Source organism: Hemitrygon akajei, chromosome 2 (assembly GCF_048418815.1).
Source record: "Hemitrygon akajei chromosome 2, sHemAka1.3, whole genome shotgun sequence".
Taxonomy (NCBI): Eukaryota; Metazoa; Chordata; class Chondrichthyes; order Myliobatiformes; family Dasyatidae; genus Hemitrygon; species Hemitrygon akajei.
In genome coordinates this window covers 126,232,053-126,247,774 of record NC_133125.1, presented here as the reverse complement: position 1 = coordinate 126,247,774, position 15,722 = coordinate 126,232,053, and the positions used below count along the sequence as shown (strand labels likewise).

Below are 15,722 nucleotides of genomic sequence, written 5' to 3'. Positions count from 1 at the left end.
GGTGAGCTGTCCATGACAAATGGTTCCACAGATTCACCAAAAAGAAATTCCTCCGCATCACTGTTCTAAAGGGATGTCCTTCTACCTTAGGTGGTGCCCTGTAGTCCAGGACTCTCCTTGAAAACAAGCTTTCCACATCCACTCTTTCCAGATCATTTAATATTCAATAGGTTTCAATGAGATCTCCCCTCATTCATCTAAACACAACAAATACAGGCCTAGACCCATCAAACTCTCCTCATATGTTAACCCTTTCATTTCTTAACATTCATTATTTTATGAGAAATAAAATCTCATTTTAAAAGTATTTTTTAGTCATGAAAGTGGAAGTGGTTTAATTTTTCCCATCAACAGATGTCAGTGGAAATGAAAAATGAGAACACATGTTTACAAAGACTTTGACAACAAATAAACAGCCATTTGGCTCCATGTGTGTCTCCTCCCACTTCAGTCCAATTCCAACAGCAAATCATTTCCATTCTGTTCTCACTCATGAACATGTGAAAGCTCCCCCTAAGTACATCTGTGAGCCTTTGGGCAGCATGCCCAAAATGCAGGAATTTCAGAATTCAAAGTTCAAAATGAGTCCATAGGTTGTGGAAACATTTCAATGATGGGCAAGTGAAGTTACCCCTTTGGTTCAAGAGCCTGACGGTTCAGGGGGAATAACTGTTCCAAAACCTGGTGGTTTGTGTCCTGAGGTTCTGTATGTTCTTCCTGAAGTCAGCAGTAAGAAGAGAGCATGACCTGGATGGTGGGTGTCCCCAACGATGGAGGCTGCTTTCCTGCACCATTGCTTCATGTAGATGTGTTCTTAGTTGCAAGCTTTCTGCGTGATAACATTTTATATCTGTCTATTTCACAGTTATTCTCTTTTTTCTCATGGATATATTCCAGAATCAATTTATAATTAGCTTTCCATTAAACTCAAGTCTTTGGATTGGTAGCAGTGTTCGCATTTTGATTGCAAATGTATAGCAATCAGACCCCATTGCACATGTCTCGTGAGTGGAGAAAAACCACTCTCTGATTTCTAGATTAAGTTCATTGGTTATACCTATAATTGCAGCTGTCAGGAGCACCACACTTCTGCAATTCCAGGGACAATGCTGATGTACATTTGAAACAAATATGTAATTAAGTCTTTTTTACTCTAGAAATATAATTAAGATTACAGACCTAATATAAAGATCCAATTGGTCCTGTCCATCAACACGTATATTGTCTTACCTGATTTAACATATAGTTTATCAGCAACGAACGGTTAATTTCAACATTAGAACTTCCAGAACCCAAGGAGACAAAGTTCAAACAACTACAGACACCAGTTTTAACTGAGATATTATCAGACATGTGATATTAGCACGTATTTCAGTTGTTGTTAGTTTTCAAACTCAAGTTCAAGTTCAAGTTCAAGTTTATTGTCATTTCAACCACTATGTATAGAACCAAACCAAGCAATGTTCCTCCAGACCAAGTTGCATAACACCGTACGTACAACCCACACACAACACATAAGGTGCATTTACTTTGCAAGTTAAAAAGTAAACAGTATAATGCTACTGGTACTTCAAACATAGTGAGACCTGGGTGGTAACAGTGATTTCAATAATCTCATGGCTTAGGGGTAGAAGCTGTTCCCCATCTTAACGGTCTTCATCCTAATGTTGCGGTAGCTCTTACCTGATGGTAGGGGATTAAAAGAGATCATTGAAAATGCTAAGAGCCCTGCATACGTAGCGCTCCCAGTAAGTATCTCTGATGGGTGAAGGAGAGACCCTGATGATCCTCTCAGCAGTCCTCATAGTCCTTTATCGGTTCTTGTGGTCAGATGCTTTGCAATTCCCTTACCAGACAGTGACGCAGCCGGTCAGGATGTTCCCAATGGTGTAAACAATGGTTAGAATGGTGTGCGTGGGGAGGTGGCACCTTACATGCCTTGATTTTCTCAGGAAGTGGAGAAGTGCTTTTTTGACTAAAGAGGTGGTGTTGAAGGACCAGGTGAGATCGTCCATTGTCTGCACTGCCAGAAACTTGGCGCTCCCAACTCTCTCCGCGGACGAGCTGTTTATGTGCAGTCTGCCTGTCCCTTCCTGAATTCCACAGCCATCCCTTTAGTCTTGTTGACAGGAAGACTCAAATTGTTGTGCTCATGCCATTCCACCAGCCACTCTACCTTCTCTTTGTACACTGTCCCATCACCATTGTTGATGAGGCCAACCACTGTTTTGTCATCCGCAAACTTGATGACTCTGTCAGCAGTAAATTTAGTAGTACAGTCACGCATCAGCAGCATGAACAGCAGTGGGCTGAGCGCACAGTCCTGGGGGTGGGGGTTGCCAATGCTCAGCACGGTGGAGCCAGAGATGTTACCGCCAACATGGACTAACTGTGAGCTTTCTGTCAAGAAGTCCAAGATCCAATTTGCAGAGAGAGGTGTTGAGACCCAACGAGGGTAGTTTACCCACCAGCTTCTGAGGGATGATCATATTAAATGCTGAACTGAAGTCGATAAACAGCCTCCTGGCATATGAGGTACCACTTTCAGCTGGGGTGTGTTATGTTTTGTAACTTCAAAACATTAAATTAATTCAAAGTAACCCATGGGAGTTCGAAACGACAGGTGTAGTTCGAATTAAGTGAGGTGTGCACGTGTAACCATATAACCATATAACAATTAAAGCCCGAAAACAGGTCATCTCGGCCCTTCTAGTCCGTGCCGACGCTTACACTCACCTAGTCCCACTGGCCCGCACTCAGCCCATAACCCTCCATTCCTTTCCTGTCCATATACCTATCCAATTTTACTTTAAATGACAATACCAAACCTGCCTCTACCACTTCTACTGGAAGCTCATTCCACACAGCTACCACTCTCTGAGTAAAGAAATTCCCCCTCGCGTTACCCTTAAACTTTTGCCCCCTAACTCAAATCATGTCCTCTTGTTTGAATCTCCCCTACTCTCAATGGAAAAAGCCTATCCACGTCAACTCGATCTATCCCCCTTGTTATTTTAAATACCTCTATCAAGTCCCCCCTCAACCTTCTATGCTCCAAAGAATAAAGACCTAACTTGTTCAACCTTTCCCTGTAACTTAGGTGCTGAAACCCAGGTGACATTCTAGTAAATGGCAGCATCAAATGGCGTCATTTATCTAGTATCAAATGGCAGCGTGATGACGTATGCAATCAATGTATTTTTACATATAACCCATAATGAATTATTGAAACAAACAAGAAAACTCAATCAAACAATATATATTATTAAATATTATTGAAATATTAAATACACAACAGGACAGGACAGAGTGGGGGGCAGAGGCAATGGCATCATTAGTGATCTGATTTGAGCGATAAGAGAACTGGAAAGAGTCCAATGTAACAGGAAGATAGGAAAGTACATACCCTTGTTCTGAGGTTCCTTGCATCCCCGAGACATTATTGTACTTGAAAACACTGCAAGATTGGTCTATGTATCACTTCCAAAGGCAGTACATATTAAATCCCATAAAACTCTCTCATGGTTTAGAACAACTTATCTATGACTAGTATAACAACACTCATGGCGATAGAAAAAATTATCATTCACTCTGAGATCCTTAAATAACTTTAAACTAGCAGTGAAAAAGGATCAAAGATATTATAAATAAACCACCCAGAGAAGCAGTAGGAAGAAGAAGTCAAGTATTCACATCACCACTATTGACACCAGTGCTGTTCAACTACTTATGCGAAGGAATCACTGTTATAGAGTCACATGGCACAGAAACAGGCACTTCGACCCAACTGGACCACACTGGTAAATATTCAAAGTTCGAAGTCCGAAGAACATTTATTATAAAGTATGTATACTTAGACAACCTTGAGATTCGTCTCCTTATAGGTAGCCACAAAACAAAGAAACCCAAAGCAAACCATTTTAAAAAAGACATCACACACCCAACGTGCAGGGAGAGGGAAAAAAACAAATCGTTCAAACAATAAAAGTAATCAAACAGTATGTAGAATAAAAGTGAGTCCACAAACAAGAAGCCCGGAGCAGGCTACATTCTCAGCCTCAGCTCAGCGCAGGGCCAATAAACATGGCGGAGTATTGAGCAGAATCAGCCCACTCTCGCCTCTGGTCCTGACACCCTGCTCTTTCAATCCATCTGGTCCAATCATCGGACAGCTTATTACCCACATTTGGCCCACATCCCTTTAAACACCTCCTATTCACACACTTATCCAAATACCTTTTAAATTTTGTTAAGAAACCTGCCTGAATAGCTTTCTCTGGTAGTTGATTCCATATGGTCAAAAAAATTGTCACCACTCGAGATGGTGTTGTCACTATATGCAGTCAAAGTATCTGCCTAATTCTCATTGTTATTCAAGACAAAAATTTAATGCCCAGATTTGTATCTAAATTGGGACAAGACTGCCAATGCTAGTTTAATGATGAATTTACTTGTTACAGCGCAGAGGGAGGCCAGATGGTTCATCAGTTCCATAGTGGCCTCTAGTCGAGCAAGCATGCTGTATCATAACATTTCCCTAGTGGCACAAGAGACTGCAGTTCCTGAAATCTGAAGAAATCAAGAAAACAAACAGCTGGAGGAACTCAGTGGGTCAGGCAATATTTGTGGAGGAAAATGGAAATTGACATTTCGGGTTGAGATACTTCATCTGGACTCAAGGCAAACTTTCTGCTCAGTCAGGGGTACAGTTTTCTAAGTATGTTCTCCACTGTCAGTGCAGGGGAATTCAGCTAGGTCAATCTCCATTTTACGCCATTTGGAGTTTGACAGCTGGGAAATGCTGATGGCACTTGGCAAGTAAATGCAGGACATTAAGTACAATTATTTTTAGGATTGATTCAAGTCAAGCTGTTTCCATTCTACCATTACAACTTCCCTGTAAGTGTAACTTTCTAATGCAAAACTGGAGCTTCCCCAAACAACCACCATGTTAAGGTAAGAATTTTGTGCAGAATCAAGGAAATTTCTAAGACGCACTGCAACACAGCTTGTCAAACTGCTGCCTTATGACTCCTGTGCTCCAGATTCAATCCTGACTTCTAGTGCTGTCTCGGTGGAGCTACCATCTTCTTCATGTGACTGTGGGGGCCGCCAGGGAGCAATCACTGCAGGGATCTCACTTCTGAGCAGCCAGCAGATGGGTAACTCTGGTGGGGTGAGGAGAGAGTGATGAATTAAAAGGGAAAGCAAGAACAAAGGGGCTAAGAAGAAAAGAGGTGTAAGAAAGAAAAGGATGTGGAGAAGGAGGATGGCAGAGGGGTAGAAGCTGTTCCTGGATCATTGAGTGTGTGCCTTCAAGCTTTTGTACCTCCTTCCTGATGGTAGCAACGAGAACAAAGCATGACCTGGATGATGAGGGCACTTAATGATGTATGCCACCTTTTGGGGGCATCGCTTCTTGAAGATGACATCTCGACCATTTAACTAAAACTTCAATAGCCATCCTTCACTAAAATAATTCCTAGGCACACATCATATTCTTCTCAAAACTGATTTTAAGTTACTCTCTCAGAAGGAAAGGAGGAAGATATATATTTAAAAAATCAGAATGGAAACATCATTTGGAAAACCATTTTGAGGAAGGTTAAAAGAATAGCTGAACAGTTGCTTCCTCTTTGTGAAGAGTACAGAATTTAAGGTTAAAGATCATTCATTAAGGACTGAGATAAGGAGAATCTTTGGACTTTGCTACCAGAGATGATATTGTATGCACAGTCATTGATTAAATTCAATATTGTGCTCAAATGACTTGGGTAACAATGATTTTAGTGACTTTCCTAGGATCTAATTTTTTCTTCTTATTTCCTCGAGCTTCAACTTCATCCAGATTTATGATCCTAAAGATGACTGAGAATTACACAGAAACAAAACTGCAGATATAAGTTGGCGAATAAAGAATAACAACTTTAACCATCCATATCCATCCAGTGTGACAGGATATGAGTACTAGAACATGCTTGCTTGGCGTGCGATTATGGCCTACAAAGAAAGTGAGTGGTTGGTATGACACTCTTTGTGGGATGTGACAGGAGAAGGGAAGCAAGAGTTCTTCAGACCCCAGTTGTAGGCAAGATGAAGCAAATATTTGACTTAAGCTACATCAGGATAATTTGGATTAGCTTGCTTGGCTTTTGTTTCCTTTGCATAACTAAAGACTGAACATATTGTATGGCATGGTATTTTTATGGAATTTGTTGAATGTGATCATCAAACAGTCTAAGGAAGTGTCACTTCTATGGATACAGATTATCGCAGGATTGAGTACACCTGACTTACGGACTCTCCTACTTACAAATAAGCTCCAACAACATTCTTAAGTTCCAAATATTGATGTATATACATACATTTGTTCTTATGCATGGAATACCTAGTCTCCCCTTCTCTTTCTCTCACATATACACACACAGTTTATGGTAATTGTTGATTCCTATCACACTCTCTCTCTCTCTCTCTCTCTCTCTCTCTCTCTCTCCCTCTCTCTCTCTCTCTCTCTCTCTCCACTTTTACTAGTTTCTTATCAGTTGATGCCATTCCTGGCAACACTATGTATACATAAAAAGCTATCGAGTAATTTTTCTTCTGTATTTTCTGGCATATGGGCAAAATGAACTTGTTCATTGCCCAAGGACAATCTGTACAGTTGTGACTGGACTATTGGTAGAAAGGTGTGAGTTAATGAAACAAAAATACAAGCTATTCAGTAAGTGCAGACTGAGTAAATTCAGTAAACGAAGGCAAGACAGCAGCTATACTTCATTACGAATTTGAAGATATTTGATATGTTAACAAATACACTTAAAACTTCTATACATGTACCGTGAAGAGCATTCTGACAGGCTGCATCACTGTCTGGTATGGAGGGGCTACAGCACAGTCCGAAAGAAGCTGCAGAGTGTTGTAAATTTAGTGAGCTCCATCTTGAGTACTAGCCTACAAAGTACCCAGGACATCTTTAGGAAGCAGTGTCTCAGAAAGGCAGCGTCCATAATAAAGACCTCCAGCACCCAGGGCATGCTCTTTTCTCACTGTTACCATCAGGCAGGAGGTACAGAAGCCTGAAGGCACACACTCAGCGATTCAGGAACAGCTTCTTCCCCTCTACCATCCAATTCCTAAATGGACATTAAACCTTTGGACACTACCTCACATTTTTGATATATATTATTTGTATTTTTGCATGATTTTTAATCTATTCGATATACAAGGGGTGATTGATAAGTTTGTGGCCTAAGGTAGAAGGAGTCAACTTTAGAAAACCTAGCACATTTATTTTTCAACATAGTCCCCTCCTACATTTACACACTTAGTCCAGCAATTGTAGAGGATACAACTGCATACTTTGACCTCCAGAAAGTGTCCTCAGCAAGGGTGACTGATAAGTTTGTGGCCAAAGGTAGAAGGAGATGAGTTATACAGATCTCGTTATATGCACATGCTGTTCAACTCTTTGAGTGATTATGCAGGAAGTTTGAAGTTAATAACTCATCTCCTACCTTAGGCCACCGACTTATCAATCACCCCTGATGAATTATTAACTTCAAACTTTCTGCATAATCACTCAAAGAGTTGACCTGCATGTGCATGTTATTAGAGCTGTATAACTCACCTCCTTCTACCATAGGCCACAAACTTATCAATCACCCCTTGTAAGTATACTATAATTGGTTTACTTATTCATTTATTATTATTATTTTAGTTTGTGTTTTTCTCTTCTATGTTATGTATTGCATTGAAATGCTGTTGCTAAGTTAACAAATTTCATGTCACATGCCAGTGATTGTGATTCTGAGATACTTAGTACAACCATGTCTGGATTGTCATTAAAACAAAACCATCTCATTCTTCACAGTCAGAAAACTGCTGTCCTTACCTAGTCTGGTAATGTGTGATTCTGAAGCTTGCTTCGATATCTGGCATGGGTAATGAAGAATTGGCATTAAATGCCAGCGGTGATGCCCATGCCTGTGGATAAGCAAATGCAAAATGTCTGCTCAAACTAAAGCACAAAGAAGAAAATTTGATCAAACCAGTGGACATTTTTGTGTGTTCATTGTAAAGTGAATTTACTACAAATAAAATGTGGTTCAATTAAACAATATGTTATATTCCATACTTTATGCAATCTGTTTCTACCATGAAAATACTTCACAATACTTAAGGATAATGGCAATAACAACTCCTTATATTGAAACATTTCGAAGCAGAGAGATATCCTACATAATATCAAAAGCACCGTGGTCTATTTATGTTCCGCCTTTAATGTAGAAAATACATTCCAATGTACTGCTTTGAAGCATTATGAATAAAAAATAATGAGCCACATAGGAACAAGCTTTCATGAAGAAATTCTTTCAAGAATAGTCAGAGAGGGCAAGAGGGATAGGGAGGTGAGGAGATTTATTTTTGAAGGAGTCTATGATGTTTGGATCTTGGGAACTGAAGGCAATGGTAGATCAACACCTTTGGTGTTGCTCCAAAGTACAGAGTAGGTTGATCATAAATATGCTGGAGGATAATAATGTGAAACAAGATTGTAGAGTTATGGAGGGGTGAGATCGTGAAGCAACTTTAAAGTAAGGGTGAAAATTTGAGAACAGATGAAGACCCCGAGTGCAGTGTTGATGGGTCCTAAAATGAGAAAGGACATAGGCAGCAGGGTTACACCTGACAGATGTAAACCAAGGTTGTGCATTGCTGTTTGTATGCTGTGAATACATGTTTCCTCTGTTACACTTGTGACTGCACTTGAAAATGGCTGGGGCTAGATTTGCTGGGAGTTCCTGGCTAAGGTCTATGGAAAGGACAAAGTAATTTGACTGATGGGGATGTTATTGGGCAGGATCAGACTGAACTGGGCCACTAGACTTGTCACCAGTAGACTGCTCCTGTGTGCATGCAACAGTGCTGGATTCAGAGGAGTGAAATCTCATGATCCCCAAACACTGCCAGATAGCGTGACAGATGCAAGGACATTGCTGGCCATCAAAGGGAATTCAATAAAGAAGTAAAAGAGAAAATCTTACAGAGGTGTGAGGATGATGTAGGAGATTGTAATAGAAAGCGCTATCCATTCGTTCATTATGTGCTGTGTCGGATGATCTGAGCGATCATGATCCTTCCATCACCACCATCATTCTTGGCAAATTTTCCTATGAAATCTGTTTGCCATTGCCTTCTTCTGGACAGTGTCTTTACAAGATGGATGATCCCACCAATTATCAATACTCTTCAGTGATTGTCTGCCTAGCATCAGTGGTCATATAACCAGGACTTAGAATATTCACCACCTGCTCCCATGGTTTCATGTGACCCTGATCGGGGGTCTAAGCAGATGCTGCATCTTGCCTAAGGGAGACCAACTGGCTGGTGGAGGGAAAGATTGTCTTACACCTCCCATAGTAGAGACTTATCTCCAGCCCACCACCCAAGGAAAGCGCTAAAGGACCATTAAAACCAAAACTTCATGCTATTTTAACAGTTTCTTCCCCAGGCAGTTAATCTTATCAGCTATTCTACTTGGCCTCCTACCACCTCTGTATATTACCCCTGTCACTGCACTGTCAATGCCTTAAACCACTTCTTGTAATACAGTTTACATTGTATGTTGCATTTATGCAAATTTTATTTAATATCCATACTTTAACCTCTAACTTTACTTTTACATAGTTCTTTGTTCTTTATCATTGTTGAATATTGTTGCTTTTTATTGCATGTTGAATCCTGACTAATGCACACAACAAATTCCGAATACGTGTAAATGTATATGGTGAATAAAGTTGATCCTTGATCCTTGAAGAATTGGGCTGCTCTTTAATAGACCACATAGACTCGGTTTCTACTGTGTTGGCCTATTGTTCAATGGTTTTGTGGAGATGTGGATTTTCAATACACTTTCTTTCTCTCTTAAGGTGTGTGATCGTTTTGCTCATTTTAACTTCATGACGCATGAATAGGTCTTGCTTTGAGTGAGGTTCCTTCTCTTCCACAAGAATGATTCTAGGAATGAAAGGCTAAATGTGTGAAGAGAATTTGATGGTTCAGTGGGGTTCAGAATGATGAGGGGGCATCTCACTGAAAATTTCCAAACACTGCAAGGCCTGGATAGAGTGGACATAGAGAGGATGTTTCCATTAGTAGTAGAGTGTAGGATCTGAGGGCAGAGCTTCAGAATAAAGCGATGTTCTTTTAGAACTGAGCTGAGGAGGGATTTCTTCAGTTAGGGTGGTGAACCTGTAGAATTCTTAGTCACAGAGGTCTATGGAGGTCAAGTCATAGGGTGTATTTAAGGCAGAGGTGATAGGTTCTTGATTGGTAAGTGGTTTTAAGGGTTACAAGAAGAAGGTGTGAGAAATGGACAGAAAAACAAAAAAAAATCAGCAGTGATTGAATGGTGGAGCATACTCAATGGACCAAATGGCCGATTTTTATTGTTATTTGGAGAAACAGCAAGGTCCATGTGTCCCAGCCAGTGAGGTATCATCACCCCTACTGTAAAGTATGGTGGAGGTAGCATCATGCTATGGAAATGTTTTTCAGCAGCAAGGACAGGAAATCTGGTCAGTATTGATGGAAAGATAAATGCTGCTAAATACAGAGAGATCCTGGATAAAAAGCTTCTAGCCTCTGCCAGAAAGCTTAAACTAAGGAGGAAGTTCATTTTTCAGCAGGACAATGACCCAAAGCACACTGCCAGCGCAACCATGAAGGGGTTCCAAGTGAAGAACATTGATGTCCTTGAGTGGCCCAGTAAGAGTCCTGACATTAACCCGATTTAACATCTCTGGCAAGACCACAAGATTACTCTCCGCCACCACTCCCCAACTAACCTGGCACAGCTTGAGCAATTTTGCAAGGAGGAATGGGAAAATCTTGCTCCATCACAATTGTGCAAAGCTAATAGAGATTTATCCAGAAACACTACTGTCTGTAATAGCTGTGAGAGGTGGTCAAACTAAGTACTGAGCAAAGAGGGATGAATGCTTTTGAACTGCTGAGATTTCAGTTTTTGAATTTTTAGTTTTTCATGCTTTACAATTTTCCCTGTTATTTTGGGTTCTACTGTGAAAAAAGGAGCATGTGATTCATGAATAAAAATTGTCAGTTAAATTGATCAAAAACACAAGTTTTGATACTCATTTATGTGAACACAGGGCTGCGGGCTGAATACTTTTACAAGCGACTGTTAATATTACACCTAAGGCAGTACTTCCTTCAAACTATCCAACAGACAGGTGACTGAGCGATAGGAGTTAGAACGGAATTGATAGGGGGCAGTGTTCTGTTTTATTGGTAGAGTCTTGCCCAATGGAACATAACCTTTTGATCAGAACCAGACCCGCTGGAAGGGCATTCAGGAAACAATTCTTCACCCAAGGCTGTGAGTTTCCTCCCACAAGAAGCAGTAGCACAATTAATAACTAAATCTGAAATTAATAGATTTTTTGCTGAAGAAATATATCAAATCACATAAAAGCATATGGAAGTAGTTGGGATAGAATCATTCATATTCCATTAAACCATGGAATAGTTTGAGGAGCTGAAAAAGATTTCCTATTTTCCTATGTTCTCTGGTTTTCATTAGTAATTTTCCAGTTGGATCTTTCTTCTTCCTTTATTAAAATTAAATCAGCTTCACCAGTATTTTACAATATACGACAGTCTCAAAATAAACAGTGATTTCAGCATAATCTGAACACTTGTTAAAACCACTCTGATACATTGCACTGGTTTTAAATCCACCCTAGGAACATGCTGGCAAAAAATAGTTTTGTCCCAGGATGTTTTTAATTTGAAGAGAAAAATGCTCCACCACATGTTCGGTTAGAAGTTCAAAGGCAATGGTAACAAATGCTTAATCATTTTTATCTGCAATTGGTGCTAAGCTCCCATTGAAAAACTGTTCTCAGTGAAAAGGCTTATCTCCATTGAGCTGTTTTTTCCTAACGTGCTCCTAATTATATTTGAATGTAATGCCTGTAGTTGAAGATTGAACAATATGGCAGTAATTTCTTTACAGACCTTGTTGTTCTTTGAACTATGAGAACAGAGAGCTAGAACGGAACTAGATCAATGGGATTTGTGCCTGGCAAATCAAGCCAGCTGGAACCTCCAGAGAACATACTTGCAGCTGTTCACCAGAAGCAAACTCACAGCCGTATATGGGGAGGGGTCCGTCCCTCGGCCCATGCTGTGTTGAATAGCCTTTAGACAGAAAGTTCTCAATGCCAGGTTAAAAAAAGGCATTAAGAGGCATTGGCCTTCACCAGGCTTCTCCACCACCAGATGCATTCTAATCTAATATCTGGGTAATAATAATGTAATGTAAAATACGTGCTTGTAAACTTGCCATTGGCTTAATAGGCTGGGGACAAAATTCTCTCAGCCCTGTGTGGGGAGGGAGTCATTCTGTAGTGCACTGATTTGTCTTTAGGCTGAAACTTCCCAGTGCTTCTAGGTCACAATGAAAATGCTGGCTTTCACACTTCGGTCTCGAGACTACAGAGCTCAAACCAGCACACCAGCAAGAGCCAGATGCTGATGTCTTGTGCACAGTTGCTTTACAACCTGAAATGGGACAACTTAAATCGTAGGTTATTTCAAAATGGATCTCAGCTGCTCCAATAATGTTAATTTTAGAGCAGAAGTGTGAGGTGGTGGGGTTAAAGAAATTATATTCAATTATATTATATTAAATTAAATAATATTAAAGAAATGCACGTCCCTCAACTTTTGAGTGTAGATGTAAATATTTCTTGATTTGAAATGTCATTGCTTGTAGACCCAAATGTGTTCATTGCACAGGTATTGCACGGAGAAGCTAACAATCATTTTAATTCCATTACAATAGAACGTAGAACATAAGACATAAAATGATACAGCACAGGGACTGATGCTTCTAGCCCAGGGTCCCCAACCTAGGGTCCACAGACCTCTTGTTAATTGTAAGACACCGTGACATAAAAACGGTTGGGAACCACTGCTCTAGCCTATTTCCCTTTCTGCTCCCAATGGCGACCCAGAGCTCCAAGTTTATCTCACTCCATCCTGTACCTAAAGACTGTCCCCAGTCTTTGTGTCCAATTTATGTGTCTAATCTACAGCTCATATGGTTCTGGGACTCCACTGGGAGCTAAAAGTGATCATTAGGTAAATAAGCTATACAAATCAGGAGAGACTCTTCGAGACGGGGCGGAGGCTGATGATCAAGAAGTTCAAATGGACTTTGGATTTGTCCTCACAATATGTGGGCCTTTCAAACCATGATGTTGTGCCAAACTGATTAAGCTAATTATGCCTAATTAAACTAATAATTTCTGCTTGCATATGCTCTGTTCCTCATCCTTGGGCATTCATGTACCTATCTACATGGTTGGGGTAACTGGTGTCCCGATGGTCTTCTAGGCCTATTTTCTGAAACTGCTGCTATAAGCATCCTCGATGGAGGAAAGTTTACATCCACAGATGCGCTGGGCTGTCTGTACCACTCTGAAGTGCCCAGTGATAAAGGTTGGTGTAGTTTCTGTACCAAGATACAGCCAGTAAGGGTGCTCTCAATGGTGCTGTAGAAGGTCTTGAAGATTTGGGGGCACATTCCAAACTTCTTCAGTTGCCTGAGGTGGAAGAGACGCTGTCGTGCTGTTTTTTGCCACATGAGCTGTTGAGCACAGCCCAGATGAGATCATTGGTGATGTGTATACAGAGGAACTTGAAACTACTCACCATCTCAACTGCAGACTCATTGATGTTGATGGGGCTGAGCCTGTCTCCATTCCTCCTGTAATCTACAATCGGTTCTTTGTTTTTGGACATTGAGGGAGAGGTTGGTGTCCTGGCACCACTGTGTCAGGGTGTCAACCCCTCTTCTGCAGGCTGTCTCATTACTGCTAGAAATAAGGCTGATCGAGGTCGTGTCTGCAAATTTGATCAGCAGGTTGGAGCTGTGTGTGGCAGTACATACAAGGTGTTGCTCCTCCACCTCTATTGTATCTGCTTCCATCGCCACCCCTGGCAGAGCATTCCTGCCACCCATGACTCCCTGTGTAAAGAAAACTTGCCCCACACATCTCTTTTGAAGATTTTCCCTCTTACCTTAAGTGCATATCCTCTACTCTCACCTTCACTATTCTCAGCAATTTTCAGTTGCCTTGGGTACCACTACCTTGAGGTTGTGCACTTATATCTGAAAATGTTCTGCTGGGACCATAGCCAGTATTGTGGACTGGGGAGGGAGGAGGCCAATGATCGTAGGGTAAAGATTGAGGAGTAAGCAGTTGTGATTTCTTCTGTCAAGCTGGAATTGAGGAGTGACTGTTTGGATTAATTGGGGCCTAATGTCACCACAAGAATTCCAGATTAATGCAAAATGTTCTCAAAATGATCATAATTGTGTTTCATTCCAACAGGTAATCAGTTTTCTGTAATAGTACTATACAATTGAAATTCTAGGCTTACATGTTTTATTGTAAGTTGAAGTTCTGGGTAACTTTCATTGAACTATGTCTCTTCATTCAATGTTATCAGCTTTAGCGGAGCTGTTGGTATACCTGCTTAGTATGATTGGAAATATGAATTTGACCATGAGAAATTGCCTATTTTGTGATTTACCCAAATTCTATAATTAACTAGAGCTAGAATTGTATTTTCTAGTAAAGTATTCGTCAGTCTTCTCCACTTTCTCCCTATGATAGGTTGAGCCTTATGTGGATAAAACTCCTTAGGCATAACTCCACCCAAGTGGACATTCTTAATGTGAGAGCCCAGCAGTACTGTAGGTATAAGTGGGTCCAGTTAACCGTGGATAGTTAAAGCTTGATCGTTGTACTTTTTGATGGAAATCTCTAAAGCAATTTCAAGAATGTATTTCAAAAGACATTTTTAATAGTTAAGGACCTTAACTGAACTTTGTGAAGTGGCTGATGCATTGAGCTGATATCTACTGCTTTTTGTGGAGGGAAATTTTACACTTGTATCACAATTTTGAGTAAAGGGTTGTTCTGAACTTATCTTCTAAATTGGGTACTCTGACCCTGGGGTCAAATTCCATAGACCGGAACTACACTACGAGCAGAAAAAGCATCATATCCACTCTATCTTCTAAAATCCCATTCACCACATTTATCGACTATTCAGGGAATTAATTAAATTTTCATCCTTCTTTTAAAATCCCTCTATAGTCTTTCCTCTCCATCTTTATAACCTCTTTCAGTATTAAAACCCTCCAATGTATCTGTTTTTCACTAATGGCTACACTACTGTACTATTTTATTTGGCAATTCTCCTGTGAAATGTTTTAGGATGCTTTTTCTACGGTTACCTTATCACCGGGGATCGTAACAAACTTGGCTCACTAGCTACCTGCCAACAGTCACGTGACTCAGCGGTGAGAAGGCCACCTTCAATAAGCAACAAGTGTCTAAGGTTAGTATGATTTGGGTTCAGCCAAACAAAAAGTTGGGATGAGAATTGTTGTCAATGCTGTATAAATACTGCCACCTGCAAAGTTATTGTTCATCAGAAAATAACAGATTGTACACTGGCATAAAATTTACAAAGGAAATATATTTCCCAATTTTCAACTTTAACAACCAGTTAACAAAAAGAAAAAATAAAAGGGCCCATTACAATTAAATCAGTTTAAATGTGCACATAAACATTGGAGGTCATTTCTAAAGTAGTTGGGATGCTTCACTTTGATTACCCAT

General features: G+C 40.3%; 1 long non-coding RNA gene across 1 annotated transcript in view; it reads left to right on the top strand.

The window, feature by feature from the left end:
• Window positions 1-8,117, top strand: part of LOC140737670 (uncharacterized) — a 65,542-nt gene extending 57,425 nt beyond the window's left edge. Inside the window, exon 5 of the long non-coding RNA XR_012101223.1 lies at window positions 7,871-8,117. This is a non-coding gene — a long non-coding RNA (uncharacterized lncRNA). The remainder of the gene's footprint in view (window positions 1-7,870) is intronic.
• Window positions 8,118-15,722: the final 7,605 nt, after the last annotated feature.